Source organism: Lynx canadensis, chromosome B1 (assembly GCF_007474595.2).
Source record: "Lynx canadensis isolate LIC74 chromosome B1, mLynCan4.pri.v2, whole genome shotgun sequence".
NCBI classification, from domain to species: domain Eukaryota; kingdom Metazoa; phylum Chordata; class Mammalia; order Carnivora; family Felidae; genus Lynx; species Lynx canadensis.
Genome location: NC_044306.2, coordinates 60,730,966 through 60,750,161, shown reverse-complemented (window position 1 = coordinate 60,750,161; position 19,196 = coordinate 60,730,966). Strand labels below are relative to the sequence as shown.

Genomic DNA, 19,196 nt, shown 5'->3' with positions numbered 1-19,196 from the left:
GAGCTAAACTGTATCTAGCAATCTACTGGTAATATCTGAAATTGAGCTTATATGAAAAATCTAGATATAGTTATTTTCACTTCTCACTTCTATGTAAATAATCAAAAGAATATCGTTTCTTTTTTAAAAAAATTTTAATGTTTTTATTTATTTTTGAAGGAGAGAGAGAGAGACAGAGCATGAGTGGGGGAGGAGCAGAGAGAGAGGGAAACACAGAATTAGAAGCAGGCTCCAGGCTCTAAGCTGTCAGCACAGAGCCCGATGCGAGGCTCAAACCCACAAACTGTGAGATCATGACTTGAGCCAAAGCCAGACACTCAACCGACTGAGCCACCCAGGTGCCCCAAGAATATAGTTTCAACAGAGACCAGATTATCTACTTATAATGCACTGATTTTTAAAAATCAGAAAATATAAATATTCAATAGGGGAAAAGAGGCCAAAGCATAAATACAAGTAACTAACAAAAATTATATGCAAGCTGGTAACACAAACATGAAATTAAGATACATTTAGTTCAAATTGTTCAATATTAAAAGTGGTAACGGTCTGGATTGGGAAGAAAACAAACAAGCTTCTTCATATATTTACTGATAAAAGTGTAAATTGATACACTTTAGAGGGAATTTAACATTTATGCACCATTCATTTGAGCAATGTAGTCCAAGAACTTATCTGGAAGGAAAAAAGTGATAAAGATGGCTGAAGAACGTGCCAAAGGGGACCATTCCAATTGGCTCAAACTCCAGTTTGAACTCAAATGAAAAATAAGGGTTATAGATTTAGCTTCAATAGCAATCAAGCTATAATAGTGGCAGAAACTATTGAGCTAAACGAGAAATAAGATAATCTAAGAGCTTATTTTTTATTTTTTTTAATTTTTTTAACGTTTATTTATTTTTGAGACAGAGACAGAGCATGAAAGGGGGAGGGTCAGAGAGAGGGGATACAGAATCGGAAACAGGCTCCAGGGTCTGAGCGGTCAGCACAGAGCCCAACGCAGGGCTCGAACTCACGGACCGCGAGATCATGACCTGAGCTGAAGTCGGACGCTTAACCGACTGAGCCACCGAGGCGCCCCAAGAGTTTATTTTTTAAATAAAATAGCACTAATACTTGAGAAATGTCTACCATGAATGACCAAACTGTAGGTGGTAAGTATGCAACATAAACTAAAGGAATGGTCAAAGATCTGAAGAATGTGGGTCACGGAGATAAGACAGTGCTTTAGGAATTATAAACCAATCAACCTTGTCAAAAAAATTTTACTGAGAGGATCAAGTTAAGGCAAAGACTAAACGATTGTCCTCCCATTGGATTATGATGTTAAGCTCATCAGGGAACTTAGTAAGAATTGGTTTGTTCAGCTACAACCAGTAAGAATATTTTTCATGAAAAATGTTCTGTTTGAATAACTTACTTCCCTTTTACACTAAACATAACTTCTCCCCCACCAATCAAGTTATTCCCAACTTAAGCCTTCTTAAATTATTTAGAGTCATGGTGTGAGAGTCAACTACCACAGTTTGGAAAGGGCAGGAGAAGTTTCCTTATCACCCAAGTTTAGAGATAAGAGTAAGGTTGCCCAGCTAAAGTGGGATGTCAGTACCAAACTCCTGATCTGACCTACCCACTCCAGCCTATGTTACACCCACAGTCTTCCTATCCCCAATGATTAAAACCACTTTCAGTTCCTCAGGACGAAAGAGATAGAGTCATCTTTTACTTATCTGTTTCACATTCCACTTCCAATATGTCAGCAGAACTTGTGGACTCTACTTCCAATTGTAATGAGAATGCCATACTACTCCTTACTGTTTACTATCATTCCAATGATTTTCTTCTATATCTGAATTATTGTAATAACCTACAAATTTTTCCCTCTGTTTTCACCTTCCTTCTCCACATTCTGTTCTTAATACAAGAGCCAAATTGATCTCCATATATTTGAAATCAGTATATGTTAATCCTTGGCTTTGATGTCTCTAATGATGTCTGTTTTAACACAAAATAATATGTAAACTCCTTAGAAGAACCTTCAGTATTTCTCTAACCTCAATGTCTCCTCTCATCCAGCCATACTAATTGCCTTGTGTTCATGGGAGCATCCTATGCATGCTTCCTCAAAGCCTTTGCTAGTGATTTGCTTTTATCACTCAACACTTTCTTTTCATCTTTTCTTAAATTTACCCTTCTCAGTGAGACATTTTCTGAGTATTCTACTTACAAATGTTAATCCCAAATCCAGCTTTCCCTATGCCCCTTGCTTTCTTTCCAATAAAACATCATTATCCAATGTCCTATACTTTACTCACTGCCTATATACCTAGCATCTAGAATAGTATTACTGCATAGTAGTTGATCCATTAATATTTGATGACTTAATGAACTGAAATATCCGCTGAAATATTTACCATTATGTTTGGTACTTTTCTGCCTGTCTTTTCAGGCCCAGAATCACTTTTCTTTGTATGTGTTATTCTGGGAGGCAGAATATTCTGTCCTTTCTACTTACTGAAATTCCTGTATGACACCCAGAGGTCTATTATTCAGGTTCACTGTAAGCCATACCTTTGACAGAGTCTTGCAATTACTCCTATTTTTCTCTCTGGCCCTGAAAACTTATGTGACATTTGTTATTTACACAGAACTTCAATAGAAAAATAGAGTGCAGAACATTTTTTCTCCAGGACTCCTCAATGTTGTGTCTCCTTTGTCTCCTTGCCTACCTGCCCTCATCTTTTTGTCTTGTTTTTTTAAGTTATTTAAATTCCAGTTAGATAACATACAGTGTAATATTAGTTTCAGGTGTAGAATTTAGTGATTCATTACTTACAAACAACACCTGGTTACCTGCCCTCTTCTTGAGAGAATATTTTCCAATTTCTTCCATATTTTGCAAGCAAACAAGCACTTATACCTGATCCTACATTTCCCATTTCCCTTATTTTTCTATGCCCCTACACAACAAAAAATATCAAAGGCAAAAATAAGCAAAGCCTAATTGCTACCTGTGCTTTTAGCTACAAATTACACTGCAAAATTTTGGTGAACTAAATTGGACTCTATGGGCCTAGCTAATAGACTTTGGGGCTTCTTTTGCCCTGAACCCAAGATAAACTCTTAGTGTCACTACTTATTAAGCAAAGCCATCATAGTGCTTCTCCGATCAATGACAAGGAAATGGAGTGACAGCCCATTTGACTCTTCTGCCTACAGTGGAATAGTGCATGTGGAATCTTGTCTTGGCTGACTTCTGGAAAAGAATAAACTGGAAGGAACAAGCAGGAAGCTGAGTGGGGAGATAATGAGAGGGTGGCTAACAGATGGTCCTTTAAGTCACATTGAAGGCAAAGAGAAGAGACACCAGAAAACTGACTTAATTTCAAGTCACATTTCTTTTTAATTTTTTTTTATATATGAAATTTATTGACAAATTGGTTCCATCAACACCCAGTGCTCATCCCAAAAGGTGCCCTACTCAATACCATCACCCACCCTCCCTCCCTCCCCACCCCCATCAACCCTCAGTTTGTTCTCAGTTTTTAACAGTCTCTTATGCTTTGGCTCTCTCCCACTCTAACGTCTTTTTTTTTTTTTCCCCTTCCCCTCCCCCATGGGTTCCTGTTAAGTTTCTCAGGATCCACATAAGAGTGAAACCATATGGTATCTGTCTTCTCTGTAGGCTTATTTCACTTAGCATCACACTCTCCAGTTCCATCCACGTTGCTACAAAGGCCATATTTCATTTTTTTCTCATTGCCACGTAGTATTCCATTGTGTATATAAACCACAATTTCTTTATCCATTCATCAGTTGATGGACATTTAGGCTCTTTCCATAATTGGCTATTGTTGAGAGTGCTGCTAGAACATTGGGGTACAAGTGCCCCTATGCATCAGTACTCTTCCTGTATCCCTTGGGTAAATTCCTAGCAGTGCTATTGCTGGGTCATAGGGTAGTCTATTTTAATTTTCTGAGGAACCTCCACACTGCTTTCCAGAGCGGCTGCACCAATTGCATTCCCACCAACAGTGCAAGAGGGTTCCCGTTTCTCCACAAAGGCCCCCGAATAGCCAAGGAATTTGAAGAAGAAAACCAAAGCAGGAGGCATCACAATCCCAGACTTTAGCCTCTACTACAAAGCTGTCATCATCAAGACAGCATGGTATTGGCACAAAAACAGACACACAGACCAATGGAATAGAATAGAAACCCCAGAACTAGACCCACAACGTATGACCAACTCATCTTTGACAAAGCAGGAAAGAACATCCAATGGAAAAAAGACAGTCTCTTTAACAAATGGTGCTGGGAGAACTGGACAGCAACATGCAGAAGGTTGAAACTAGACCACTTTCTCACACCATTTACAAAAATAACTCAAAATGGATAAGGACCTAAATGTGAGACAGGAAACCATCAAAACCTTAGAGGAGAAAGCAGGAAAAGACCTCTCTGACCTCAGCCGTAGCAATCTCTTCCTCGACACATCCCCAAAGGCAAGGGAATTAAAAGCAAAAGTGAATTACTGGGATCTTTTTTAATTTTTTTAATGTTTATTTATTTTTGAGAGAGAGAGAAAGAGACAGAGTGCAATCAGGGAATGGGCAGAGAGAGGGAGACAAAGAATCCGAAGCAGGAACCAGGGATCCATGCTCAAGCCACATTAAAAAAGGAGAAGGAGAAGGAGAAGGAGAAGGAGAAGAGAAGGAGAAGGAGAAGGAGAAGGAGAAGAGAGAGAAGAGAAGGAGAAGGAGAAGAGAAGGAGAAGGCGGGGGAAAGAAAGAAGAAAGAAAGAAAGAAAAGAAAGAAAGAAAGAAAGAAAGACAGACATTCATGTTTATAGAACTTTCAATGAAAAATGACCCTCACCTTTGCCTAAACTTCAATGAGATAGATTTTATCTTACAATGTCTTCCCTCAATTACATTTCTTAGGGAATATTGATTTTGTGTTTTTTTGCTTAGAAGTCAGAGGCATGAAATTATCCAGACTTTATGTACACCTTCTTTGCAATTAGAAATATTTCAATTACAAAAATGTATGTAACTTTTAGGTACTTTTCCTTTTCTTTAGGTAACTGTCTTTTATCTACCTGAAAAGCAGTTACCAAGACAATGATATGAGTATGATTAGTTAGTTGGAAATAGATCTCAGTTAACACTGTTAATGGAGTGGGAAAGTGAGACAGGAAGAAGGAAACCAATAAAGAGCATGTATTAAGCAATTTAGCAACTGTGGACAAAGGAGTACCCTGATTCCACTGGCGATTCTAAGAGACAGTGTAGAGAACCTTACTCAGAATTATTTCCGTGAAAGCAAGGAGTGGGTATTTAAATGCCAAACTCTCATTCAGCACTGTAAGGAGGACTTCTTCTAGGGGCATGGACTCTAAGGCAACTTCAGTTGGCCTTCTTGTGCTGAGCCTACTCAGGTCATCGAGAAGAAGCCCTGCAGCAGAGATTCACAGGTGACTCCAGAAGTATCCGTGTGAAGGGAGAGAGTTGAAGACACATGACAGATCACAAACAGCCACAGGTACATATGCCTGAAAGATAGGAATAGTAAATTTGTTTGGCTTTCTTATTTCACACTTCTATAAATTTGCTTAGAGCTTAGTCTTTACCTAATTTGTGATTTGTCAGTTTTTGAAAAACTTTACACATCTTCCGGCACCGGTTTAGTAATTACTATGGATTATTATTTTTATTTTTACCTTTATTACAAATCTGTTGGAAGAGCTGGCTAAACAAACTTGAGGATTCCAGCTAGAAAGAAAGTGTTTTCAAAGTTACCCATATAGGGGCACCTGGGTGGCTCAGTCAGTTAAGCGTCTGACTTCAGCTCAGTTCATGGTCTCACAGTTGGTGCGTTTTGAGCGCCATGTCCCGCTCTGTGCTGACAGCTTGGAGCCTGGGGTCTGCTTTGGGACTCTGTTCTCCCTCTCTCTCTGCCCCTCCCCACTCATGCTCTGTCTCTCTGTCTTCTCAAAAAGTAAATAAACATCAAAAAAAATTTTTTTAAACAAAGTTACCATATGGGTTTGATAGATTTTTTTCTTCTACGTTAAGTTACTAGTGCCAACTCTCACTCGATACCACACTCTATCTTGGAGCAGACTGACTACAAAAAACAACCCAGCATGCCACTCTATTCTCTAAGGTAAACCATCTGTATAGGCTGTATTTCATTTATGTAAGTATTTGCCATATGTTCTCACATATTGTATTTTCTAGTCTCCTACTGTGGACCTCTCACGAAAATTGATAGTCGGTTTCTGGAGTTTTCACCATGTGAAATGGTTTGTAGGAAAAATGCTAATGATATTTCCTTTCAACCCATGTTATGAGTTTGATAGCTTAGATATGGGCTGACAACTTAATAACATTATTTTATGTACTTAGATGGCTGGAAACAGGACATATAATATTATTTCTGAATTTGAAAGAATTAAGAACTAAAAACTTTCCCCATAAGATTTAAACAAGAGCAAAAGGAAGAGATTATCAAGAAAAAGTTCTACTCCAAGTATATTTTTCAAACAAGATTTTGACTGTATAAGGGATAGTACATATGCACTTATCCTCAAGATGAAAAAAATTAAATAAATTTAAAAGATTAAGAAGACTTCTATGCCGGCATTTTATTTATTATTTTTTTTAATTTTTTTTAACGTTATTTATTTTTGAGATAGAGACAGAGACAGAGCATGAACAGGGGAGGGGCAGAGAGAAAAAAAATTAAATAAATTTAAAAGATTAAAAGACTTCTATGCCGGCATTTTATTTTATTATTTATTTTTAATTTTTTTAACGTTTTATTTATGTTTGAGACAGAGACAGAGCATGAACAGGGAGGGGCAGAGAGAGAGGGAGACACAGAATCTGAAATGGGCACCAGGCTCTGAGCTGTCAGCACAGAGCCCGATGCAGGATTCAAATTCACAGACCGTGAGATCATGACCTGAGCCGAAGTCGGATGCTTAACCGACTGAAGCCACCCAGGCGCCCCACTATACCGGCATTTTAAATCAAATTTGTAGAGGAATAATTTAAGTTGTACCTAATGTGAGTGTACAAGTCTATGAGTTATGATAAATTTATGGAGCCATATATTGCCCTCCAAACAAGTTATAGAAACATTATAACACAGAAAAATCTCTTGTGGGCCAGTGGAGTCAGTTTAGCATTTCTCATCAGCCTCTTTCCCCAGGAAACCACAGGTCTGATTTCTATTACTAGAAATTATTTTGGTGATTTTTGACCTTCATATAACAGAAAATGTTTAATTTGTCTCTGTGTCTTCCTTATTTGGTCAGCGTAATGTTTTTGAGGTTTATCCCTGTAACTGTATCAATAATGTTTTCCTTTTATTCCCCCCCTGAGTTATACTCTATTGCATGAAAATGAATTTATTCCTTTATTTGGACATTTTCTGATTTTGACTTGTCTAAATATAGTTATTATAATTATTCACCTACATGGCTATTGTGTGTCTTTTTTAAAGTTGTTGTTTTTTGTTGTTTTTTTTTTGTTCTGTGACTAATTACCTCAGAGTAGAATTGCTGGGTCATATGGTGAACATTTTGAGAAAACTACCAAACTCTTTCTTGACATGGTTTATTATTTTGCAATCCTACCACGCAAAGATGAAAGTTTTATCTAACCCACTTCTTCACTACTATTTGATATTATCAGTAATGTTAATTTTAGTCATTGTAATGGATATAAAATGGGAATTTATTTTGGTTTTATTTACATTTCCATGATTAATATGTTGAACATCCTTTTTGAATATTCATTGACCACTTGTATCAGAAAAAAAAAATCAATATAAATATCATACAATTTCACCTATATGTGGAATTTAAGAAACAAAACAGGAGAATGTAGGGAAGGGAAGAAAAATAAGATAAAACAGAGAGGGAGGCAAACCATAAGAGATTCTTAATACAGAGAACAAACTGAGGGTACTGGAGGGATGTTGGCTGGGGGATGGGCTAAATGAGTGATGGGCATTAAGGAAGGCACTCATTAGGATAGGCACTAGGTGTTATATGTAAGTGATGAATCATAAATTCTACCCCTGAAATCATTATTACACTATATGTTAACTAACTTGGGTTTAAATAAATTTTTAAAAAAAGAAAACAATTTTTAAAAATTGCCTTTATTTCTGTTGACCTATCTGTAACATTGTAAAATTTTGTTTATCTATTTGTTGGTTTTTATTTTTAGATTACATACATGTTATACAAACATTGTGTCATCTGTGGCTAAGGACAGTATTACCTATTACTTTCTACTCTTTCGGGCTTTTTTTCCCCTCTCCCATTACGACCAGTAAATTCAGTGAAGTATGGAATAAAAGTCATGAGTTCAAGCTTCACGCTGTTTCTAGACTTAGGAGAAAAAATATTGAGTCTTTCATCATGGTCTTGATATTAGCCTTATATTTGTATAAATGGCTTTGTCAAGGTAAGGATGTTTCTTCTATAGATAGTGTACTAAGAATATTTTTCAGAATGAATTTTGAATTTTTTACAATTCTCTTTTTTCATCTGTGTAATGATTATAGTATATATATTTTTTTCTTTTTCTTTTTTTTTTTTGAATTTTGATTCATCTTTCTCCAGTACTCTAAAATGGCACCCCAGGGACACCTGAGTGGGCTCAGTTGGTTGAGCATCCTACTCTAGATTTTGACTCAAGTCATGATTCCAGGGTCAGGGCATGGAGCTGCATATTGGGTCCCATGCTGAGTGTGAGCCTGTTTAAGATTCTCTCTCTTTCTGACCCCGAACACTCAAAGAAATCTTGAAAAAGAAAACCAAAGCAGCGGGCATCACAATCCTGAACCTCAAGCTATACTACAAAACTGTAATCATCAAGACAGTATGGTACTGGCACAAGAACAGACACTCAGATCAATGGAACAGAATAGAGAACCTAGATGGACCCACAAATGTATGGCCAACTAATCTTTGACAAAGCAGGAAAGAATATCCAATGGAATAAAGACAGTCTCTTCAGCAAGTGGTGCTGGGAAAACTGGACAGCGACATGCAGAAGAATGAACCTGGACCACTTTCTTACTCCATACACAAAAATAAACTCAAGATGGACAAAAGATCTAAATGTAAGACACAAAGCCATCAAAATCCTCGAGGAAAAAGCAGGAAAAAACGTCTTTGATCTTGGCCACAGCAACTTCTTACTCAACACGTCTCTGGAGGCAAGGGAACAAGAGCAAAATGAATTACTGAGACCTCATCAAAATAAAAAGCTTCTGCACAGCGAAGGAAACAATCAGCAAAACTAAAAGGCAACTGACAGAATGGGAGAAGATATATGCAAAGGACATATCAGATAAAGGGTTAATATCCAAAATCTATAAAGAACTTATCATGTCAACACCCAAAAACAAATCATCCAGTGAAGAAATGGGCAAAAGACATGAATAGACACTTCTCCAAAGAAGGCATCCAGATGGCCAACCGACACATGAAAAAATGCTCCACATCACTCATCATCAGGGAAATACAAATCAAAACCACAATGAGATACCACCTTACACCTGTCAGAATGGCTAACATTAACAACTCAGGCAACAACAGATGTTGGCGAGGATGCGGACAAAGAGGGTCTCTTTTGCACTGTTGGTGGGAATGCAAGCTGGTGCAGCCACTCTGGAAAACAGTATGGAGGTTCCTCAAAAAACTAAAAATAGAACTATCCTACATGCCAGCAATTGCACTACTGGGCATTTTTCCAAGGGATACAGGTGTGCTTTTTCGAAGGGACACATGCACCCCCATGTTTATAGCAACACTATCAACAATAGCCGAAATATGGAAAGAGCCCAAATGTCCATTGATGGATGAATGGATAAAGAAGAGGTGGTGTGGTATATATATATATACACAGACACACACACACACACAACACACACACACACACACAATGGAATATTACCTCAGCAATCAAAAAGAATGAAATCTTGCTATTTGCAACTACGTGGATGGAATTGGAGGGTATTATGCTAAGTGAAATTAGTCAGCGAAAGACAAAAATCATATGACTTCACTCATATGACGACTTTAAGAGACAAAAGAGATGAACATAAGAGAAGGGAAGCAAAAATAATCTAAAAACAGGGAGGGGGACAAAACATAAGAGACTCTTAAATATGGAGAACAAACAGAAGGTTACTCAAGGGGTTGTAGAAGTGGGGATGGACTAAATGGGTTAGGGGCATTAAGGAATCTCCTGAGATCATTGTTGCACCATATGCTAACTAATTTGGATGTAAATTTAAAAAAAAAATTAAATTAAAAAAAGATTCTCTCTCTTTCTCTCTACCCCTCTACACCTCTACCCCTGTTGTGCTCTCTCTAAAAAATAATAAGTAAATACATAACCATATAAATAAGTAAATAATAAAAATGAAGATGGCACTCTGCTATATTCTAGCTTGCCTGTTTTCTGAAGAAACATCTGCTGCAATTATCTTTTTTTTTCCTTCTCTACTATGTTCTTTTTCTCTGGCTGCCTACAAGACTGTTTATTTTTGCTATTCTAAAGACTGATGAGGATATCTAGGTGTACTTACTGATTTATCCAATTAGGAATTCTTTGACATTTTTGGATGTATAATTTGACATCTTTTATAATATTAGTTTTTTTTCAATTAAAAGCAAAAATATATAGACAGTGATTGAAGACTATTATTTTTCATTGTGACTGCACAATTTATCAATGTTCTAGAGATGGGCAGATTATGAATGGTATTAGTATTATATGCAGCACTTTTTCAATTATAAAAGTAAAAAATCATGCTGTCTGATAAATATCATAACATTACTTTCTACCAAAAATTTCTTTCCAGTCTGGATGCTCGTTCCTTCTTTTCTTCTTTTCTTTTCCTTTTCTTTTTTCTTTCCTTTTCTTTTTTCTTTCTCTTTCTTTCTTCTTTCTTTCTTTCTTTCTTTCTTTCTTTCTTTCTTTCTTTCATTGCTGTGGGTAAGATTTCTAATACTAATTGAATTAAAGTGTCAAGAGTGGGCCTCCTTGTCTTATGCCTGTTCTGAGAGGAAAAATTTTGAGCTTTTCATCATTGAGTGTGTTCTACTTTTTCCATCAATCAACTGGATGTAATTAATATTTATCAACTTCTTCATCCAACAAGAACAGAATAAACATTCTCCTCAAGCTCACATGGCACATTCCGTGAGATGAACCATATTCTAGACCACAAAACATAACTTAGAAAATTCAAAAGAATGAAAGTTATATATTGTTTCTTTTCAAACCACATTAGAATTAAAATATAAGTCAATAACAGAACCTAAATGAAAATTAAAATATAACATCTCAAAATTTATGGCAGGTAGTGAATGCATATTTTAGAAAAGAAGATAGATATAAAATTAATCATCTGAACTTGTATCTTGGAAAATAAATGAGAAAAATTAATCAAAAATAAGGATAATAAAAGAAATAAAGCTAGAGTTGAAATTAATGAAATTGAAAATAGAAAATCAATAGAGAATAAAGCTAAAGGCTAACTAGGAAATAAGAGAGATGAAACAAGTTGACAATATCAGAATTTAAAGAAATGACATCATTGCAGATCACATTGACATTAAAAAGATAATGAAGAAATTTGGGGTGCCTATGTGGCTCAGTAGGTTAAGCATCTGACTTTATCTCAGGCCATGATCTCACAGGTTCATGGGTTTGAGGCATATGTTGGGCTCTGTGCTGACAGCTCAGAGCCTGGAGTCTACTTTGGATTCTGTGTCTCCCTCTCTCTCTGCCCTTGCCTGCTTGTGCTCTGGGAAGATAATGAAGATATATGAAGATAATAAAGAAATAATATAATCAATTCTATGCTAATAACTTTTATAAACTACTTGAAATGAATCAATTCCTTAAAAGACACATTCTGCCAAAATTCACACAAGAAGATATAGATACTAGAATTATATTTAATAAATGAATCAGTATTTTTTTTTTGAGAGAGAGAGCATGTGAGTAGGGGAGGGGCAGAGGGACAGACAGAATCCCAAGCAGGCTTCATGCTAAGCCTGGACCCTGACACAGGACTTGATCTCATGACTATGAGATCATGACCTGAGCCAAAATCAAGGGCTGGTCACTTAACCAACTGAGCCACCCAGGTGCTCCTAAAAAGTGGAATCAACAATTAATAACCTTCAAAAACAGAAAGCACCAGGTCCAGATGGGTTCACTGATGAATATTACCAAATACTCAAAGAAGAAATACCCATTTTCTATAATCTCTTCAAGAAGACAGAAGCAAAGGAAATAGTTAATAACTAATTCTAATTTACTTAATACTTAATAACTAATTCTACAATGCCAGCATTACTTTAATAACAAAACTAGACTAATATGTTACAACAAAATCAAAGACATTTATCTCTGATGAATATAAATGTATATTCTCAAAAACATTTAACAAATTAAATCCAATGATGTATAAAAAATTATATACCATGGCCAAGTGAGATTTATTTCAAATTATGCAAGGCTGATTCAAATTTTAAAAATCAAATAATTTAAATTAAGTACATAAATTAATACATTGTATTAATTAATAAATTAATTTATATTAATATATAAAGAAGAAAATCATATGATCATAGCTATAGATAACAGAAAAAGCATTGGCATAATCCCACACCCATTTATAATAAGTATTCTCAGCAAACTAGATATAGAAGGGGAATATCCTTAACTTGATAAAAATATCTACAAAACATCTAAAGCCATCATACTAAGAGATACACAGATTGGAAAGGAAGAAATGAAACTAATTTATTCACAGGTATATAATCATCCATGTAGAAAATCTGAGAGAATTGACTATATATATATATATATATATATATATATATAGTCAATGTGTGTATATACACACATACATACATACTGGAACTAACAAGTGATAATAGTAAGTTTTCAAGGTAAAAGGTTAACATATAAAAACTACCACTTTCCTATATACTAGCATCAATCAAGTAAAATTTAAAATTAAAAATTTTACAGTGCCATTTACATTAGCACACCAAAAATGAAATACTTAGTTATAAATCTAAAAAACAAGTTTAAGATTTATATAAGGAAAACTACAAACTGAAGAAAAAAATTAAAGAAGAACAAAATAAATGGAGACATATTACATGGTCGTGGATAGAAAGACTTGATATTGCCAAAATGTTGACTGTTTACAACTTGATCTCTAGTTTTATCACAGTTCTAATCAAAATCCCAGCAAGTTTTTGTGGTCATCAGCAAACTGATTTTAAAGTTCTTATGGAGAGGCAAAATACCCAAAATAAGCAACCTATTATTAAAGTAGAAGAACAAAGTTTAAGAGTTAACACTATTTGACTTGAAGACATACTATAGAGCTTCAGTAATCAAGACAGTGTGGTATTGGTGCAAGAATCAGAAAATGAATTGATGGAACAGAATAGAGAGCCCAAATTAACCCATGCAAATGTAGTCAACTAAACTTTGACAAAAGAGTACATGTCATACAATGGAACAAAAAGTGTCTTCAACAAACGTGTTGGAACACATTTCACCCCATGAAAAAAACAATCTAGACACAGATCTTATACACTTCGTAAAAATTACCAAAAAAAGGATCAAAGACCTAAATATAATATTCAAAACCATGTAGCTTCTATAAGCTAACATTGGAGAAAATGTGAATGACAGTGGGTATCAAAGACTTTCAAATGACCAGAAAACACTTAAAAAATGGCAATAAATAAATCTCTATCAATAACTACTTTAGAAGTAAATGAACTAAATACTCCTAAAAGAAAGAAAGGAAGGGAAAAAAGGAAGGGAAGAAAGGAATGAAGGGAATAAAGGAAGGGAAGAAAGGAAGGAAAGAAAGGAAAAGAAAGAAAGAAAGAAAGAAAGAAAGAAAGAAAGAAAGAAAGAAAGAAAGAAAGAGAAATAGGGGTGCCTGGTGACTCGGTTAAGCATCTAACTCTTGATTTTGGCTCAGGTCATGATCTCATGGTTGTGGGATAGAACCCCACATCAGGCTCTGCACAGACAGCACAAAGCTTGCTTGGGATTCTGTCTCTCACTCTTTCTGCCCCTCCCCTGTTCATGCTCCCCCCTCTCTTTTTTCTCAAAGCAAATAAGTAAACTTTAAAAAAATACAAGAAAGAGGAAGGGGAAGGGGAAAGGGAAGGGAGGGGAAGTAAGGAAGGAAGGAAGGAAGGAAGGAAGGAAGGAAGGAAGGAAGGAAGGAAAGATGGATGCACATAGTGTGGCAGAATGGATAAAATACAGACCTATCTATATGCTGCTTATAAGAAACTCACTTTAGATCTAAAGATACACACAGATAGAATGTGAAGTGATTGAAAATATATTACACACAAATTTAAAAACAAGAGAAAGTTGAGATAGCAATACTTATGCAAGACAAAATAGATTTTAAAAACAAATTTTAATGAGATAAAAAAGGAGATTACATAATAATAAAAGGATCAGTCCAAAAAAATATGTATAACACTTGTAATATTCATGCACGTAACATACGAGAGCCTAAATATATAAAACAAATATTAATAGATACAAAGGTAGACAATGACAGTAATAAAACAATAGCATAAGACTTTAACATTGGGGATCAGGAATATGGCTGTGTGATCAGTGTGGAGCAATCCAGCCACTGGTGCAGTGCCTTCCGGCCTTCACCTGTGTTGGAAGGCAGGGGATCGCTGCATCCTTTCAGCACTGCCATTCAGAGAACTGCCGAAGAGGACTGCAGTTCTGAGGACCCTCCTGATGCACTTGGACCCTCTCTTGTAGAACAAGCCTTAAACCTTAAAGCTGTGAAACTGGAGAAGGAAGTCCAGGACTTAACAATGAATACCAGAGAGCTGTGGCTGATGATGAAAACATAAGGTGGCAAAACCAGATATATGTAGAAGATTGCCAAGATATTGGAATCCAGAGTTTCTATAAGGACTTGGTAGAGGTGGCAGACATTTGGAAAGGACTGCAGAGTACATTTCTGAAGAAACAAAGCCTGGGGACCGGAAGCTTACTCTGGAGAATATCTTCCAAGAGTTATCACTTTTAGAAGTAAAGCTAAAGAGTGTTGCCAAACATGGCCTGGAGAAGATGACATCCATGGATGACAAATATGACCCTCATGAGTATTAACTCATCTGTCATGTGCCCACTGGCATTGGGGTACAGCCTGGCACAGTGGCATTAGCAAGACAAGATGGCTATAAGCTTCATGGCCACACAATTAGCAGTGGAATCTCAGAGAAGACTATGAATGGACCATGAGGAACTGAATGTTCTCCTAGAGTGCAGTCACCTGTGGTTCCTTGATTTATTAAACTAAGTTGGCATTTGGAAAAAAGGAAGGAGAAGAAGAAAGGAGAAGAGAAGGAGAAGAATAAAGGAGGAGAATAAGAAAAGAAAAGAAAAGAAAAGAAGAAGGAAAAAAGAAGAAAGAGGAGGAGGAGGGAGGAGGAGGAGGAGGAGACTTTAATATTCCACTTACATCAAAGGGGTAACTATCCAGATAGAAAATGGGAACATTGACCTTAACATTAGACCTAATCAACTTAGGAGATTTAACAGCACATTTATCAAAACCAGAAGATTATACAGTCTTCTCAAGTACACATGAAAATTCTCCAGGATAGATCATTTGTTGTCAGAAAACAAATCTCAATAAATTTAAGAAACTGAAATCATATAAAGTATCTTTACTCAGCACAATGCTATGAAACTAGAAGCCAATTTCAAGAAATCTGGAAAACGACAACAAGAACAACAACAACAACAACGAGAAACACAAGTCTAAACAACATGCTACTAAATAACCACTGGGTCAATGAAGAAATCAAAGAGGAAATCTAAGAATACCTTAAGACAAATGAAATGAAAACAACACTTGAAAATCTAAGAGATGAAGTGAAAGTCGTTCTAAGGGGAAAATATACAGCAATACAGGCTAACTTTAAAAAACAATCTCAAGACACAATCCAACCTTACACCTATAGGAAGTAGAAAAAGAAAAAGAAAAAAAGGAAGGAAATAATAAAGATTAGAGTAAAAGTGGGGCGCCTGGGTGGCGCAGTCGGTTAAGCGTCCGACTTCAGCCAGGTCACGATCTCGCGGTCCGTGAGTTCGAGCCCCGCGTCGGGCTCTGGGCTGATGGCTCAGAGCCTGGAGCCTGTTTCTGATTCTGTGTCTCCCTCTCTCTCTGCCCCTCCCCCCGTTCATAGCTCTGTCTCTCTCTGTCCCAAAAATAAATAAACGTTGAAAAAAAAAAAAAAAAAATTTAAAAAAAAAAAAAAAAAAAAAAAAAAAAAAAGATTAGAGTAAAAGTAAATGAACTAGAGACTAAAAAATCAATAGAAAAGATCAACAAAACTAAGAAATGGTTGTTTGAAAAAGATAAACAAAATTGATAAACCTTTAGCAAGACTCATAGAGAAAAAAAGGGAGGGACCAAATAAAATCAAAAGTTAAGAGAAGTTACAACCAACCCCACAGAAAAACGAGACTACCATGAAAAACTACACACCAACAAATTGGACAACCTAGGAGAAAATGACAGATTTCTAAAAAACATACAATCTTCCCAAATTGAACCAGGAAGAACCAGAAAAATTGAACAGGCCAATTATTAGTAATGAAATTGAATTAGCAATCAAAAACTTCCCAATAAACAAAAGTCCAGTAACAGACAACTTCACAAGCGAATTCTCCCAAACATTTAGAGTTACTTATTTTTATTAAACTATTTCAAAAAATAGAAGAGGAAGAAATGATTCCAAGCTCATTCTACCAAGCCAGCTATACTCTGATATCTAACCTAGAAAGAAAGAAAATTACAGGCAAATATCACTCAAGAATATAGTTTTAAAATAGTCAACAAAATATTAGCAGGTCAAATTCAATAATACACACAAAAAATCATACACCATGATTAACTGGATTTATTCAAGTGATGCAAAGATGGTTCAACATCTTGAAATCAACATGGCATATCACGTTAACCAAAAAAAGAATAAAAATTACATTATCATCTCAACAAATGCAGAAAAAAGTATTTGACAAAATCAACCTTCACTGAAAAACTACAAGTAATAAGTGAACTCAGTAAAGTCACAGGGTATAACATCAGTATATAAAAATGTGTTGGATTTGAATACACTAATAATGAAGTAGCAGAAAGAAAAATTAAGAAAATAATTCCATTTACAATTGCACCAAAAAGGGATACCTAGAATACATTTAACCCCAAAGGTAAAAGACCTGTACTCTGTAAACTATAAAACATTGATGAAAGAAAATGAATATGACACAAATACTCCATGCTTATGGATTTGAAGAATTATTACTGTGAAAAATTGTCCATACTACCCAGAGCAATCTACAGATTGAATGCAATCCTTATCAAAATACAACAGCAATTTTTCAACAAAACTAGAAAAAATAATATTAAAATTTGTATGGAACCACAAAAGGACCTTGAATAGACAAAGCAATCTTAGAAAGAAGAACAAAACTGGAGGTATCACAATTCCAGGTTCAAGACATACTGCAAAGCTGTAGTCGTCAAAACAGCATTCTACTGCACAAAAACAGACATATAGTTAATGGAATAGAATAGAAGCCTGGATAATAAACCTGCATTTATATGGTCAATTAATCTCTGACAAAGAAGGCGAGAATATACAATGGAGAGAGACAGTCTCTTCAATACATGGTGCTGGGGACATTCTCATGAAACAGGACTACTTTCTAACCCCATACACAAAATAAATTCAAATCTATTAAAGACCCAAACATAGACCTAAAACCAGAAAAATCCTAAAAGAGAACACAGGCAATAATTTCTCTGACATCATTCATAGCACTATTTTTCTAGATAGGTCTCCTGAGAGAAGGGAAATAAAAGCAAAAATAAACAACTAAAGCTTTTGCCCAGCAAAGGAAACCATCAACAAAACAAAAAGACAACTTACTGAGTGGGAAAGATATTTGCAAATGATATGGGGATTAATATCCAATTACGTGAAGAACTGATATACAACTTAACATCAAAAACACTAAACATGCCATTAAAACAATGGACAGAGGACCTGAATAGACTTTTTTCACAGGAGACATCCAGATGGCCAACAGGCACATGAAAAGATCCTCAAAATCGCTGTCTTCAGGGAAAAGCAAATTAAGCCACAATGAGATTTCACCTCACACCTGTTAGAAAGGCTAAAATTGGCAGTTTGAATCGGGTCCAATGGAAGAGTTGCTGTGGGGTCTTGTTTTCTAATTCTTTTTCTGCCTTGCTTGTTTAAGCCTCAGCAGAATTCAAAGGCTGGCAGTAAGGCTGGGAAGGACTCTGAAAAGGCCAAGACATAGGGACATAGCCAGCAGAGAGCTGGCTTGAAGTTGCCAGTGGGCAATATTCAGTGAAACCTAAGATAACCAGTCATGGACGTGTGGGCGTGACTGTCGCTGTGCACAGTGCAGCCATCATGGAGTACCTCACCGCAGAAGTACTTGAATTGGCAGGAAATGCATCCAAACGTTTGAAGGTAAAGCTTGTTACCCTTCCTCATTTACAACTTGCTATTCGTGGAGGTGAAGAATTGGATTCTCTCATCAAGGCTACAATTGCTGGTGGTGGTGTCAATCCTCACATAAACAAATCTCTGACTGGGAAGAAAGGACAGTCAAAGACTGTTGAAAGGATCCCGGATTCCTTATTATCTCAGGACTCTAAATACTCTTAACAGCTATCCAGTGTTGGTGATTCCAGGCGACTGTATCTCTGTGAAAAACACAACACTGCCTTTTTGTAATTCTATTTGAGCAAGTTGGAAGTTTAATTAGCTTTCCAACCAATCAAATTTTCTGCATGAGTCTTAACCATATTTCAGTGTTACTGTGGCTTCAAAGAAGCTATAGACTCTGAAGTAGTGGATTTTGATTGAATTGAGTTTACAAAAACAAAAAACAAAAACAAAAAACTTGTATGTGTTTAAATTGTGATGCAGAAGTTATAGTAACAAACATTTGGTTCTGTACATTGTTTCCACTCCAGTGGATAAGCTAATATCAGTAAAGGTCATATCCCACCCCCATCCTGCAAAAAAGAAT

At 35.9% G+C, this 19,196-nt stretch overlaps 2 pseudogenes; both read left to right on the top strand.

Annotated features, from left to right (window-relative positions):
- The window catches only part of LOC115512968, a 74,120-nt pseudogene extending 58,761 nt beyond the window's left edge, over nucleotides 1–15,359 (top strand).
- Nucleotides 15,360–15,804: 445 nt separating this feature from the next.
- LOC115512967 lies at nucleotides 15,805–18,829 on the top strand (annotated as a pseudogene).
- The last annotated feature ends 367 nt before the right edge of the window (nucleotides 18,830–19,196 follow it).